The 12,653-nt window shown below is 37.1% G+C and overlaps 1 protein-coding gene across 5 annotated transcripts in view; it reads left to right on the top strand.

Moving 5' to 3' along the window:
* Window positions 1-645: 645 nt before the first annotated feature.
* LOC132156029 (galactosylgalactosylxylosylprotein 3-beta-glucuronosyltransferase 1-like) overlaps window positions 646-12,653 on the top strand; it is a 92,223-nt gene continuing 80,215 nt past the window's right edge. For 3 of the 5 annotated variants that reach the window (XM_059564841.1, XM_059564843.1, XM_059564840.1), the window contains exon 1: window positions 646-1,123. The gene's annotated coding sequence lies outside the window, so the exon portion shown is untranslated. Of the gene's footprint in view, window positions 1,124-1,430; window positions 1,449-12,653 lie in introns of those variants that run through there. The other 2 variants (XM_059564845.1, XM_059564842.1) reach the window with 2 other exon arrangements.

The raw sequence follows: 12,653 nt of genomic DNA, 5'->3' as shown, positions 1-12,653 counted from the left end.
ACAATGAGATCAGACTGATTTTAAACCATAGTAGTAGGTGTTGTTAATGGTTCATTAAACATTCAATGTTATTAATAGTAAAGCTATATTTATCTGTAAATTAAATTGATACACATTCTTTGATGTATTAAAGGATTACTCCACCCCAAAATGAAAATGTTGTCATTAATCACTTACCCCCATGTCATTCCAAACCTGTAAAAGCTTTGTTCATCTTTAGAACACAATTTAACATATTTTGAAAGAAAACCTGGAGGCTTGTGACTGTCAGGTCCAGAAAAGTATGAAAGACATTGTCAGAATAGTCCATCTGCCATCAGAACTCTATTTAAATGGTGCATATTTCAAATGTGTGTACTTCACTATTAAATCAAAGAACAGTGGTGACAAGCAAAATCTTCATGTAAAAATTACAGTACAGCAAAATGTTTCATGTTTGACTAATGTACAATGACAGGAGGATATGTCAAACAATAACTGTACATGCATTCATGCACAGAACCACTATACACTTAATTTACCCAACAAACCTATTCTTCCCCTTCTTGACACCCCCACCACCCCCACTGCTCCTTCCCTCACAGCCCACCCTGCACTGAGCCATGGTGGTACATACCATTAGTGAGCACATCTTGAGCAAGGAGGGGGTCTCTGCCTCGCCGAGGAGGCTACGTTAGAGCCACATAAACACATTCACAGATGTGTCTCTATGCATTCTGACAGCCCGACTGAGCCACGACTGCCACACTGAATGAAGACCGAGAAATCAGGGGGAGAGACGAAAAACAACCACCAAGCAAACTACCACACCATTTCTGCAGGGTCTTGCCCATTTCCCTCTCTCTCGGATTGTGAGAGCACGTCTGACAGGGAAGAGAGGAAAACAGGGGAGATCTACCGGCAGATTCGTCCCCTAGGCTCCCAATTACAACCCGTGTTTCCACTTTGAACTTAGAAGCCACAGCACAAACAAATACAGGGATGCTCTGACCAAAAACAAAGAAAAGAAGAGGAGAATAAGAAATCAAGAGAGACTCACGAAGACAAAGAGTGAGAGAAGGAGGGATTTTCAATGAATGGAGCATGCAGCATCATGTAGTGGAAATAACTGCATTTACGTAAGGTAAGACAAACCTTCTTTGTCTAATCTGTGATAGAGCACAACACAAAAAGGCACACAAATTCTGTGCTGACGAGCAACAGAGGCTGAGACTGACGTTTCTCCCTCACGATTGAGAGAGACTGCTGCGTGGATGAGCCCTGGAGAATAAGCCACGCATATGTTAAGATGTACACGCTGATGAGCTTGTGATAGAGACCTGAGGCAAGCCTGAAGAAAAGAATCACTCGTAATCCGTACAGAGCTCAAAGAGCACCGTGGTGTCGGCTAGAAAGACTCAGTCACCAGCTGGGAACCTTGGGAAACAGTTGTGTTCGTGTATATATTCGTGAGTCATTGCTCAGTATGCATCCGTTTTGCTTCTGTTGGATCACTTGACAATAACGTATGTAGCATAGACGTAGGAATTTTAACATAATTTCCAACTCACCACTTTTAGGTTATTTAGTCCAGGTCATCTGTGGTTAATTTTATATTTAGTTGCAGCTGGACAAAATAAGCATCAGTTTAATATGCATGTCATATCTGCGCTGCAATGATAACCACACATGTATAATGAAAGAAGTGTCGACACTAATGCTTCACTGCTAAGGAGGTGCAGCACTGCTAGTTCTGATCAATACCTGGGTATTAGTGTTCAGTCATTAACGGCTTAGTTTAGGGCCCCTCCCCCCACCTGACCCAGTGTCAAAACAACCCTGTATGCCGAAAAACAACCCCGGGAACAATGCACGGCCGGTGATTAGTAAAAGCGTGATGGTAATTAGATAGAGAAAGCATTAACAAATATCGGTGCCATCAATGCTCTCTTTTATTGTGAAAAACTCAACTCTGCCAGCTGGTGAAGTAATAACAACCGTAGCTAAATATGTAAATCATTACATAAGAGCAGGAACTGTGCCGCTCCAGGGCAGGGATATGAAGTCATTAGTAAAGATGTATAGCAATATCAACAGAAAGAAAATCTCTTTAAGGATGAGTCTGGGATGGGGTTCCAGATTAAGGAACAGATTGGGCAAGTCTTAGTGGAAAGTTTAGCTCAGATGAGCCCATTGTGCCTTCAGAGATTTATGAGATAATTTGCCACATATCTTGGTTGTCTCATCCTGAAGTGAAGAATCGCAAAAGTTTTTAGCAAAATACTCAGAAGGTGAAGTCCTGTCCTTCATCATTATCAACATCACAGTTAACATGAAACAGCATTTGCAACCCGTTTTATTTGCCTAATAAAGATGTATTGCCTATGAAACAGGATTTTTTTAATGGGAGAAATGGGGCACAACTTAATTTTATTGAACTGGGAATTGATTGGATAATAGAAACCAGGTGCTCTGTTCTACACCAGATTGGATACAGACCTGAATGTTAGATTGCAGAGATTACTGAGGACTTCTTCTATCCACTGGTTCCTACTTCTGAATGAATCTTAGATCTTGTTGCATCCTAATTTTGCAACAAGCACAAAATATTTTTTTGTTTTAATTTTTTATCTATAGCGATTATATATTATTTGCACATTCTTTATTACATTAATACTAAACAGCATTGAATTACTACTGGCAAGATTTCTATGTCCGTTTTTGTAGTCAGTCTACATTACAAGTAGCCTAAAATAGTCTATGTAAACTGTTAGGGTTTATATTATAATAATATTAATATATAATATAATATAATATAATATAATATAATATAATATAATATAATATAATATAATATAATATAATATAATATAATATAATATAATATAATATAATATAAGAAAAAAGACAAAAGCTAACTGCTAAGCTTATTTGCAAGAGAAAACAGATGTTAAAAAATATTATTATATAATTATAGTATATTACACTGTATTTCAGAAATTATGCTACAAGGTGAACTTCAATGTTAAGTTGTCTCTCTCATGGGAGCTCTCAAACCACTCAAACATTTTTAGCCTGCACTCAGCTTTGTGGTGTCAATACATGGCACTGTTGGGTTGAATTTCACCTTCAGCAATATTAAAGACTCAACAACAAAAACAAAAATTCATACTAAATATTCAGCACAGTATCTATAAAACCCCTGAATGATCAGCCATAACTTGTGCGATCACAAAGCGCTCGAGTACCAAAGAGACAGAGACAAAGATTACAAGCCAACAATATCATTCTACTCCTCAGATAAATCGGTGTAGTTGCAAGGAATTCTGGATTAAGCAGAGTTCAAAAATATTTTGAAGTCCTGTGGGTGAAAGTCATAGTGTTTCTGTTGAAAACAGCTCTGACGTTGGCATTTGAAAGCACACTAGGCCAGAGCTACTTGCTGCAGGCACTCTTGCCTTCCCTCACACACACTCGTGTGCACTCTCACACAAGTTTACACACTCAACCTCTCGTGCTCGCATGTGAACAATTTGTTCACGTAGTAGACAAACACTCTGATTCATGCTGCAAGTGTTATGTCCCATTTCACACTTTTTTCACAGAAAAACCCACATAAAAACCTGTTTTCACATGTGTCACAAAGGCAAGGCTAGTTTGCTTAGGGACTCCAAGCTCTTGAAAGACTGTAAAGCGATTCACAACACCATCTGAATCTCCATGTCATGAATATTAACCAGCACAATTGTTCCCTGAGTGACGCTACCATGGATGCATTATTCATTCATCCCGACGCTGCCACAAAAAGTTACACTATGCTATGGCCAGATCTGCTTTGTAATAGCTTGTGGTGCCCGACGTGGAGCGCTAACACCCATAGCTCTCTCTCAATGGACAGCTAATGAACAGCTGAGAAACAGAATAAGGAAGAAGGAAGAGAGGAAAAAGGCAGGAAAACAGATTGCCAGGCCTCAGGCTGGGCTGTTACTCTGCCTTCTTGAATTCAGCACTGCGGGGCTTTGAGCTTGTGTTTGGCTGCCATCTCCGGCCCACTTTAGTTGTGCAGTCATAAACACACACACACACACACACACACACACGCACACACTCCCATTACTGAACTATAACACCCCCAGGGACAGCAGCTGTTACCCCCGGAAGAGCTAGGCCTATAGTTGCAGAAGCGATATGAAGCTAAAGTGAGAATGCCAGGCCATATTTCCTCAGCGGGGTCTCATGTGGCCGCCCACCCTCTATGTGCCTACAACTTCATCTATTCATGCTGTATAAGGCTCACCTTTCTCTTAATTATGTCTGACAGCTGTATAATAATGGCACAATCCTATTATGCTGAGTCCTTATTTTCTTGTTAAGAGAAGGTAATGATTGTGTGATTGTGTGACGACTGACATGCATTCTTGGCTCCTTTCTGAAGCACATGGGTGGCAGGGGTCCAGGAGTGTATTGTTCATACACACCTCACATGTGTTAGACGAAAGTAAATGGGTTATTCCATTTTGGAGGCAAGAGACTTAAAAAACAAACATGAGTATTTTTATTTGTTCTTTGATAGTCAACCATTGCTTGATGTTGAAGGGATCACTCTCCAAAAAAATATCATTCTGACAATGAATATTCATCATTTATTGCCATACCAAAGCTGTTTGATTTTTTCTTCTGTGGAATACGAGAATGTTTTTGTCCGTACAATGACATACATTTTTAAAAACATCTTCTTATATGTTCTGCAGAAAAAAGAAAGTCATATAGATTTGGAAATATATAATAAAAATATAATGGATATAATGGAAAAAATATAATGGAAAAAAATGTAGGTTTTTAAAAGTGTTTTTCCCCCCAATTAATCCATCTTATATTTCTCTTTATATATTGTTTGTTGGCAATGTTTCATTACTTTTTGACAGCATTCGCATGAAAAATCCAATAAAAATTGCACTTTAATGCAAAGGTATTACCAACTCTACCCTATGACAAGTACATGACTTCTGCTAATTCTGAAGTCAGCTAAGTTTGTGCATAACCTTCAGGAAAACATTTCTCTAAACCATGTTTATAAAGAATAGGTCAAATTTGTCAAGAGTGATTCATAAAGTTCATGTTCTTGAAAAAAAGAAGAAGGAAAAAAAAAAAACCCTAGGCAGAATGGAATGAAACAGGCATATTACTGAAATGCGTTCAACCTGAAAAGTAGTTCAGTTAGAACACTGATGAAACAGGTAATGCAACAACAACAAAGAGAGAGAGAGAGAGAGAGAGAGAGAAAGACAGAATACGTAATCTGTGAATGTTCCCCACGTGAACTGTCTTTAAAATGGGTGATTTCACAAAGTGGGGAGAATGTTCAGAGCACAAATCCTGTCTATTCTTATTCACTTACTGTTGAAAAGTCTGGAGTGTACCACATAAATGTCTATGAAGGCACTGTGTATTTTACAGTGTTCTTGATAAGAATGCATAAGGAGCACCAAGAGCCATGAGAGGATAATAAGCAAATGACCTTTAAAAACAATAAAGTCTTCCTTAAGTAAATCTAATTCTGCTAAGTATCTGTCCTCTGTGTCTGTCCTCTGGAAAAGCAGTAATATATAGAGCCCATTCCCCACATGTGCTATTCTGTCTGGCAAAACCCCCAGTCCCTCAACAGCAGCTGCTAAATATCTGAGACCAATCAGATTTTCTAATCCTGTAGATTCACTATATAGTGACCATGACTATTCATCTCTGGATACCAAGTGCATTCATATTTAATTTGAATCTTCAGTCATGTCCCAATTACAGCATGAAACTGGAAAGACACAGTGAGGCACATGGCCCTAATGATTTAGCTGATGTTTGGGAAATTCAGTTCTGCTGAATGCAGAATTGATATCAAGTTGTTGTTTGTCACATTCAGTTGGTTGGATCCTCTTGCATTATATGTCTTGTACAACGTGTACAGTTATGTTTAATAATAGTAATGATTTTATAGTTATTTGAGATTTCAACTGATCAACAAACATTTAATTGTGAGATATAATTGTCTTAAAAATTGTAAATAATATTAATCAAAAATGTTGCATTGATTTGATTAATCTGTGTCTTGAGCTACATTAATGCTTGCTAATCAACATTTATTATATTATATAATCTTATTTTTGTGAAACTGAATAACAATGCAACAATCCTGCCTTTTAAAACAGTATTCATAATTGTGAAGTAGAACCACTTGAACTTCAGAAAGTGGTTTTGTGTTTGTCATCGGGTAGTTTCTCTAATGACCTGCTAGTTAAAGTAGTTACAGATAGCTTCTTTTAAGCTCTTGTTTGCTGTCAAGCATGCTGTTCGGAATTATTGCTCCTCTTTTGAGTTAGAATCTGGCCAGAACATTGCAGATCACATCAGTGTCAACTGGCAGGCTGTGTAATGTCTGATGCGACACTATGCTGCTTTCAGCTGCCTCTGGGTTTTGTTTTCGCTGAGCAGGATTCGTGACCTGTAACAGACCTTGCATGTGTCTGACAGATCAAATCATCTAGATGAAACTAGATAGTATTTTGTATGTTAACGATTTAACAAGATATTTAACAAGAGTTTAAACACTGCCTCAACAATAAGACAACACTACAGTCTTGTCGTGGGCTTTAATAATCAGTTTAAAAATGGATTTAGTCAGCCTCAGCCTCTTTAGCTTTGAATTAAACCGTGCTCTTTCACGTTGATATAGGTACTCAATTACCATATGAGCTACTCGTATGTGAAAATTGCTTTAAAAAAAAAAAGGATACTTCATGCATTAATAACTCATGGGCAAACTGCTTTTTAATGCAGGTTAATTCAAATGTTATACTTTAGCTGCTTGCAAAAAAATTATCCAGTTGGGGCTGCATTGTAATTTTCAACCTATAGGCTCATAAAAAATACATGCCTCTTCCTACATTTTTATAAAACTACAAAACGTATGTATATGTCTGGAAGACACTGCAGTATCCAACTGAAATGAACACTACACAGAGTAAATCTTTAACAATTATTCTCACCAGGTACTTGCGATGTGAAGCTCTTCCGGTACGAATCCCACGAAACACAAATCGCGATAAAAGAGGTCCAACACCTGAACATTTTTAGCAAGCTAAAATGGCATGCTTGTTTCAGCAAATGTGTTTTTATCTCATGTTTGCTTTTGTCAATTTTGGGTAGGTGGTGATTTTCAAATGCAAAACGTTAACCTTTTAGCCCCTCTTATTGGTCTGGATTTCATTTACAAATTGTGGCGATAGATTTAACACCCACACTAACAAAACATTTCCAGATTAATTTTAATCTGGTTTGGTTAAAACTGATTGTGTTTTAGCACCACTCACTTAACTTGTGGATAAAGATGTAAACTATGAAACGTTGAAATATCAGCATGAAAGTGAAACTGAATTTAAATCAGTATGAACAATGGCACTGCTTGAGTGAGCTAGTTCAAATATAGAAAAGTAGATATTGTGCAGACCCAAATGGGTTATGCATCACAGTGATCATGGTGAAATTTACAACATTAATGTGTACAGACATCCTTGTGAGCCAGAGGGCTCACAGCAGCTTACACATACACTTTAAACCATCATTTGACTCTGAAAGTGCAGTGAATGTCTGAAACTGGGAGACATGCCACTGGCCACTTTCATTTACCTTTCAAATGGCAATTTAATATGCTACTAAGATTTATTCACAGAGTACTATGTTCTGTCTTGGCTTGGTGTTTCTGCCCTGAGAGAGTATGTGTGTTTATTGCATGGCTCTCTGGAATATTTCATCCTGTTTGGTCAGTAGAGACATTCTGTAGTCAGATATTTTTGTATGATTATGGTGAGCTGTAAAAATGCGGCTGATTAGAAAACGGATTCTGCGATGCAGAAAAGATGTGGCCAGTAGAGAGCAGGCATGTCATTCCTTAAACAATCAAGGCTAGTAAATAGCTTTTTTTTTTAATTGTTTTTTAACTTTTAAAGTGTGTTCAGTGCCTCAGTAGAAGAAGCCACTTCTTTTTTCATATACGGTAAACTACTTGAGCCTCAGAACGTGCAGCCGAAATAAAATATACGTGATCGTGTTGCTCATCTTGCGTTTGGTCGGCGGATGCCTGCTGTTTGGGACTGTAGTCGTAAAAGACAGTTCTGGGAAATAATTATACCAAACCACTTTAATGAAAATATCAGGCATTTCAGAGTGATCAAAACAACATTTCAGATCGGTTTGCTGTTTAGTCCAGTTATGTTGTCCCATTGCGCAGTCACATGTCCTTTTTGATTCGCATCATGTAGTTTATTTGGTAAATGTGTTTCCATCTTTGTGTATGTGCATGTTTTCTTATTGGATAAAAAATGTATCCATTTCAGTTGAGCACATACTTTTTTTTTTATGTGCATTCTATCACCAAGCTTTGTAAAAGGTGCCACCACCAAAATGTTCACTGATCTGGAAAGCATACTAACAGTCACTATGCTTCTTTGCTTTGTAATGTCAGCAAAAGATGATGAGGACACTGGGTGGCAGAAGGTGCATAAAATCTTTATACAATGTAGACCATCTATCTATTCTACAACAAAATATGCTGGTATTTTTCATCTGTTTTCCATTATTGCACAGGTTAAGTTAACACATTAAAACAGAACTAAAGCTTCAGAACAACTTAATCTCCACAGCTGGCTAATGATTTTATACCCACAAAGTGAGATGTGATTTCAAGACTTCCTAATACTAATTTTCATTTTTAATTTGTCCAACTACACTTGTCCACCTTCATTTGATTTTTACTGGTGTCTAGTGTTGAGTCACCCAATGCTGAGATGTAGAGCGCATGTACTTTTGAAATGGCTATGGCAGCTTAATGAATGTCAGAGAAACTCCATTAAGGTCCATCAGTTGCACAAATTATGTTTACAAAGGAGGATTGAGCAGCTGGTGGTGATTTTTTTTTCTCTCTCGAGAAGTGAGCCACCATTGGCGCAAGAATGAAGGGATTTGAAAACCACATCCAGCAATTGAACAAACATTTTTTTATGCATAAAATAAACTTTTGACCACCTGAGAAAATTCCACTCTGTTAGGAAAAAGTTTACCAAGACCACTGGATAGTCTTACAAAATTATTTGACAGAATTTGTTGACTGAAAGATTTATGTGGTTTAATGACGAGGGGTGCACAGGCTCTGACGCTGTTCAGTTGTTCCATAAATGCTAAATGAGATAAACAGAAAACGAATCGATTAGTCTGCAGTGAAAACATGTCAGTGGGAATTCCAGGGTTAAAGTGCCTGGTTTATCGACAACCTTGTGCTGTAGTAAACTAATCCCTCTATGTCTTCAATAGCATACTGTGCTGTTATTGACATGCTAATGTTCTCTGTTAAAGACAGCAATCATTTGAGTTTGCATGGGGATTCCCTGTGCTCCCCGTGCTGATCCAAAGCTTTTTACACCACTGCAGTCATTCGAAATGAGCTACAATACCTGACTCTGACTAGAGGGAATTACAAAACAAGGGCCCAGCACTTCTTCTAGCAACAAAGAGAATGGCTGATTTTATTTTTCTCCCACCACAGTCTATCTTGATTCTTTGTATTTAGGGAGAAAAAGCTTGTGAGGCTTGAAAATGCCAATTTGTTTCTTAGTCATCCTCCCATCGTGAGCCTACCGCGATCCTCGTAGGTAATGAGTCTGGTGTGCCAACTATTTGCATAGCTAATTAAACCTCTCTGCCTTCAATAGGGGCACTTTAAGAGGATAATCAGGGCTGGATGGTAGGCTGAGACAGAAGCATGACTCATTTTAGACTATTGGGTGATTGAGAGTCAAACAGTAGCTTGGGTTTTGGATTAAAATATTAGCAGTGTTTTTTCGCTGTTACCAGAGAGAGTTGGGGGTGGGGGTCTGAACTATAAAAATATTTTCTTTTTTTAAATAAATCAAAGGATGCAAGGACATTTTAGCATTCAAAAGTCAGTGTCAGAATCATCTAAACAATTGTACATAATCAGATTAAGAGCAATCAGAAGGTTTCCAATCATCCAAATAATGTGACCAAAATTAGTTCTTATTCAACACGCCAGACAGTATGTAGCACAAGGTTGCGGAACTCATTCATTGTAGAATCAATAAACGTACAAATGGCTTCATATCATGTTAGATTATTCAGGTTATTACAGTCATTACAAGTGATGTTGGTCATTTGACCCATTGCTGCATCAGCAAATTTTATAAGAGCGATTTCACTCTGGAGGGTTCTTAGTCCTCAAAGTGATGTGCCCTATATATGGAACATGCATTGACCTGTTAACTAAGCTTTACAACATTGACTTTACTGACTTTACCATATGTCATTTGCTGCCTTTAATCTGCGCTTCCGTAGATGCATATTCATGAAAGGTAAACGGATTTATTTTCTCAGTTGTATGTTCTGATGATATATAAGGCTGTTTATTCCAAAAAAAAAAAATATATATATATAATAATAATAATAATAATATATATATATATGCTGCCCTGTGCAGCTCCACGTGAAATCACCACGTGTAGAGATTTACCGCTGATTACAGAACCGGCATTACTGACAAAATGCACATTAAATATCGGGTGAGATTTATCTTGCATCCCTACTTTTTGTTAGGTGCTGCCTTCTGTCACAGTCTGCTTATGGTGAGGAGCGAGGAACAAGGAATGAGGAGAACGCAGGAGAATCAGGATTAACAGACTTTATTACTGACATCTAAGTAAAGCACAGGTGTGACATGGGGATTGACAATCAAAACACAGGGCTTAAATACACATGGAAACTAATGAGGGAACACTTGGAAACAATGAACATAATGACATGAGGGAAAACACAGCTAGAAACAAATGAACACAATCAGGGCAGGAACAGGAAGACCAAATAAGGGCATAAACAGAACATGGAGCACGTGGGGAAGAAAAACTGTAGACACATGACAGACAAATGAAGACGGGTTGATATTACTGTTGTTACTGCATTTCTCATCAAATAAATGTGGACTTGTTTAGCACAACATACTTTACAACCATAAAATATCATAATATATTCTAACCTAGAAAGTGTATTTATACTAAATTACTAAATAAAACAATTTTATATTTTATTGTTTAACGCTTTCCAGATTTTACAAGAAAAAAACACCATAATATGAACTAGAACATCTTTAAGATGTTATTTAAGATATAAAATAAAATCTATTATTTTGTGCATTTTTAGGATACATTGAGTGCTAGCTGTGAAATTAACTTTAGCAAGTCAAAGGAATCAGCCATTGTATTCCAAAAATGTCAGCAATGTAATTACCACCAGTTATTTCCATAATGAATTTAACCAAAAAAAAAAACATGATTTGAGAAGCGAGGGAAAGACAGTGCTAGGAATTTTTTTATTTTTAGACAGAATTTCTGTGTGAGATGTATGTATTAGGGCTGGGCGATATATCGAATATTAGCGATACTATCGGAATAATTTTGACGACGATGTACAATTTGAATATATCGGGAATATCGAATATTTCAAATTCAAGCATACTTTCCCAAAACAACGCGCCGAATGTCCAAAAAAGGAACCTGTAACTGCTGACTGCTCTACGCCACTCTACTACGAGAGCTGTAATGATAGCGGTTGCCAGATAACAAAAGTTTAAATCTCCCAATAAGAGCTCCACTGTTACAAGGATACATTTTCTTCCCGGTGTTTGCTTATTTTAAGCAATCTGGCAACCATGCGCACGTGCTCACTCCTCTTTGCGGAAGAGCCGCCGACGATAATCTGAAAACACTAACAAGCTGGAATTGAGCGATCTAATGAAAGCGTCGTTCAGCCGGTCTGTGTTCTGTCGTGAGATCTCAACTGTATTGTTTGCATTTGTGATCGCAAAATAAATGCACTTACTCGACCGCTGATGTTTGAATAGAGAAACATAGGCTATGGTCATTTGGAATTACTATTGGGGAATTTCACTGATATGTTTACCAGTTTCCATAATATAGACAGAGAAAATGCAAAAGTCTTTGGTATTCATTTATATATATATTTATATATAAGAAATAGCTATGTGCTTCAGCAACTAGCTCCCCATCTAAGAGGGTTTTTAGTGTCAGTATGCCACAGAGCTTCTCTTAAAACCACAGACAGTTGACAGACTTGTGTTCTTAGCTTAAAAACTTGTTAAAAAATTAAAATAAAATACTTATCCCAGTTGCATAATTTAAATTGTGAATTGCATGCACTAAAAAGTTGACAGAATGCACTTTCTGTAACTGTTACTTAATTTGCACTGCTTCAGTTACATATAGGCCTACATGTATTCATTAATAAAAAGCAGTAAGTGATCTCTTGGTCTAGATTTTTTAACTGCTTAAATTAGCTGTTTAATCTAAATGTTTTTTTGTTTTTTTTTTATGGGCAAAAGAAAATCATGTTTTATTTTTTATTATTTAAATGCAAACATATCGAGATATATATCGAATATCGTAAAAAATGTGACAATATCGAGATATAATTTTTTTTGTATATCGCCCAGCCCTAGTATGTATATATATATATATATATATATATATATATATATATATATATATATATACCAGTGATGGGCCGTGCTGCGTTAACGTGAGACTCTTATTGGGTGCAAAAAA

This window comes from Carassius carassius, chromosome 13 (assembly GCF_963082965.1).
Source record: "Carassius carassius chromosome 13, fCarCar2.1, whole genome shotgun sequence".
NCBI lineage: Eukaryota > Metazoa > Chordata > Actinopteri > Cypriniformes > Cyprinidae > Carassius > Carassius carassius.
Note: the sequence above shows the minus strand (reverse complement) of the source record. Positions and strands in the feature narration are given on the sequence as shown.